Source organism: Triticum aestivum, chromosome 1B, assembly GCF_018294505.1.
Source record: "Triticum aestivum cultivar Chinese Spring chromosome 1B, IWGSC CS RefSeq v2.1, whole genome shotgun sequence".
In the NCBI taxonomy this organism is placed as follows: domain Eukaryota; kingdom Viridiplantae; phylum Streptophyta; class Magnoliopsida; order Poales; family Poaceae; genus Triticum; species Triticum aestivum.
This window is the reverse complement of record NC_057795.1, coordinates 440,152,313-440,156,183: the sequence shown is the minus strand read 5'-3', so window position 1 is coordinate 440,156,183 and position 3,871 is coordinate 440,152,313.

Sequence of the window (3,871 nt, the reverse complement as noted above, 5' to 3'; positions counted from 1 at the left end):
TTGCGCTCCTTGGCTTCTACGCCCAATAATGGCCTTCTTCCACGTGTCGTATGAATGCGAAAAGCTAGGGTATTTTTACATTTTACCCCCTAGCCGTGCGAACGAGCCGCCTATAAGAGAGGCGAGGATCTAGATCCAACTCACATCCTCCTCCTTCCGCAAGTACTCATCGAAGCGCCTCTGACAAAAATCCATTCTATCATGGATAGTCGACGCGGCTCCTCCTCTCGCACTCCCAGCCCTAAGCCAGGAGATTGGGGGAGATGCTCAGTTCCACACAGCAAGCTAGTGGCACTCCAAACCGAGGGATATCTTCCCCCAGCCTTCATGGTTCCGGTTCGAGCCGGACTGGCCACCTTCAGGGGTGGAAAGCAGACGGAGAGCGTCCCCAACCCTTCCAAAGGAGAGCGGGTATGCTTCGTCCCTTATCTAATAAGGGGACTCGGATTTCCCATACATCCGTTTCTCCGGGGGCTCCTGGAGTTCTATGGACTCCAGCTTCACCACCTTACACCTGCCTCCCTTTTGCACATCGCAGGCTTTGTAGCTCTTTGCGAGCTGTTCTTGGGCATCGAGCCCCATTTTGCGCTATGGAAGAGATTGTTTTGCCTCGTACCCCGTTCTCACGAGGGGTCGATATATCAAGTGGGCGGAGCCGAAATATGGCGCATCGCCGGGACCGGATATCTATCCGGCACCCCGAAGAAGGCGTCCGAAGACTGGCCTACGGAATGGTTCTACATGGAGGACGCCCCTCTGCCGGATCCAGTTCGGATCGGCCTCTCAGAGTTCAGCAATGCTCCCTTGAAGAAACGCCTGGGTTGGCGTCCGCGGAGCCCTCAACGGGAGGATGATGGGAGCGTCCATTATCTGATGGGCCGGATTAGGTTACTGGCCCACTCCGGATTGACCATGATTGGAATCATGGCCACGTGCATTATGCGAGGGGTGCAACTGCTCCAATATAGGGGCCACCCTATGTGGGATTTCAACGGGGAAGATGACGCCACCAGTCATGGCCGTAGAGGGCCAGGCTTGGCAGCCGATCTGGCAAAGATCCTGTCCGGCTTGTACAAGGGGGAGGAGGAGGACTTCCTCCGCACGAGTCCATTGAATGGATTCTCCATGAATAACCCTCGGAGCTGGGTAAGCGGACGTTTATCTACCCGATCCATACTTCCAAAGTCAAGTATCTTACTTTGTGATTTCGACGCAGGAGCTGCGCCGGGATGTGGAGGGCATACAAAGCCTAACTTCACAGCCCGAGGATCCGGAATGATCCCTTGATCCGGCCTTCGAAGAGGATCCGGACATAAAGGTGGAGCTGATTGACGGGGTGTTCCACCAACTTAGCATGGACAATGCTCTAGTCGCCATTACGGCTGACTACCCCGGTTTGTTTCCGGCCTCCCAGGTGACTACGACCGAGGTCTTGACACCATCATTTGATCCATCCTATACTGATGGCGCATCGCAGGAGGTGCCTTTAAGGCGGGAAGCCGAACCCGCGGTGGCTGACCAGCAAGGGTCAGTTTGGCCCAGCAGGCGGAAGAGGAGTGCGACGCGAATCAAAACGTCGCCGCAACGGTTCGACGCACTGTTGTTTTTAAGGGAAGGATCCCTAGGAGGTATATTAATGCTCATAACTTTTCTAGGAGAAAGAGCGCTCGCCGGACAGTGTCCGGAGAGGTTGCCAATCAAGCCTCCGCCAGCCATGCTCCAACGCGTGGTCCGGAAGGGGAGGCAAACACAAGGCATGAGCCGGATGCTCCTCCGACGGAGGATGCCGACAGGCTGTCCGCCACCCGGTCTGAGGTGGAGAGCGCCATGAATCACAGGCGTCGCCGGACAGTTCTTCGTGACGCGTGTTTCTCCCCGGAGGCGTTGAATGCCTTTGATGCGGGAGACGCGCACCTCCGTGCCGCTCAAGATGGTTTAACCAGAGCCACCGAGCAGTATGTGAAGGACATACGGGTAAGTAATTTTAATAGTTATATATGCCAGTAGCCCCCGGGACTTAAAATAGTTAAAATAACTGATTTAAGGATCATTTATTATGCAGGATCTTACGGAGAAGAATACCCACCTGTCCCAGGAGCTTCAAGAGTGCAAGGCCCAACTTGAGGCCGCACTGGCCGCCACAGGGGGAGCCACAGAGACCCCCGCTGGTAATACGTACTTCGAAAAGTTAAGTAGTTAACAAAGTGCGGCGTGTGCGTAAATCTGACAATAATATTGCAGAGGGCGCCGGACTAGATCCGGACAAGCAACAGCTACTGCGTCAGCTGAAGGCCGGCGAGAGGGTGCTTATGAAGGTGCAACAGGAGAGGAACAAGCTCCAAGATGCCCACACCCAGCTAGGAGAAGAGCTGAAAGATGTTCGGGCCCAGCTGTCTGGCTCCGTGAAGGAGAATCAGCGGCTTCGTCGCGGCATTTATAGTAAGTGCTTGAGCAAATTCCTTTGAAAAGAAGAATTCAACGAGGAAGTCGATTGACAGAAATGTGTCTGTAGGTGTGCTCATAGGTCGTCCAGCGTAGGAGATGCCTGGTTCCACGGGAGACCCTCTTCCCGAGCTGCTGCAGCTGCACGAACGTGTTCGGCAGGCGATGAGCGGCGTCGTGCAGGCCTTATGGCCTTCCGTCTCCCTACCCGAGGGTCTTGGAGGGCTTGCTGAGAAGCTTCAGGGAGTACGGCGGCATCTCCGTCTGTGGAAGATATCGGCCTGCCGTCAAGGCACCAGGGAGGCCTGGGCCATGGTGAAGACGCGGTACCCGAAGGCTGACCCAAACCACATGGCCGAGGTCGGACCTGTGGGGCCTGATGGGAAGGAGATCCCTGTGAGCCTGATGTACGGCCAAGTAGAGTTGGCCGCGAAATATTCCCAACAGGACTGTAAATTAGACAGCCTGCTAGACGGGATTGAAGAGGAGTACAATCAGTCAATTTGACGATGTATTTTAAAATGACATGTAAAATGCCTTCTAGCCGGATTGTAGATCGTTTGTCTTTGCCGACCTTTTCGCTTCAACCTCGGGACCCTAGAGTCCGGAGTGTGTCCGAATACCTTCTCGGTTATGAAAAAACCGGGGCATGCGTGGAGACCAGGCGTAGGGGTCATTAGTGCTTTATCAGACAAGTGCCCAACTAGTTATGTTATATTACATGGTTAGTAAGAAACATCTTCCAGGGAGAATAGTTCCGTTAGGGCTTCCTTTCCCTGGGAGGCATGCCCTAAAGTGCATGCCCACACTGCGAAAAGAGCAGAAAAAGCATTTGGGGGCAGATAAGTTGAATAAGTAATAAATCATCTTTCAAGTCACCGACCGAATATTCTCTTAAGAACGCTAGCTTTCGGCTTCACCCAGTCTGAGGTACACATCCGGCTGACCCGACAGTAACAATCACAAAGGTGCTCCCTTTACCTCCTAGCCGAACAATCGGGAACGTAGGGGTAAGCACAGGAGCCAGGCAACCCAGCTTGGCCAAAACTTAAGTCATATCGATGCATATAATGGTGAATAAAAGGTACATGCGGAAGTATGACACATGTGTTGGGCATTAAGCCCGTATAAATAAGCTTCTGTTAAAGAAGCCCCCAGGTATAATGAGTGCTAGGAGCACATCAAGTGTGTGCGAACGATGCGCAAATCAGCCTATCAAAGGTATTGAAAAAAAGTGGGAAGAAGGAGGGGGACAAGAGATAGTGAAAATGTAAAAAGGTGGACGGAGGAGTGAGACGAACTTTGAGTCCGGCGTTAGGCGTAGAATCTGCAGAGACGGGCTGCGTTCCATGGGTTCGGCTCGAGTCGGTTGTCAGATGCGTTACATAGACGGTATGCTCCGCCGGTCAAGACTTGGTCGATGATGAAG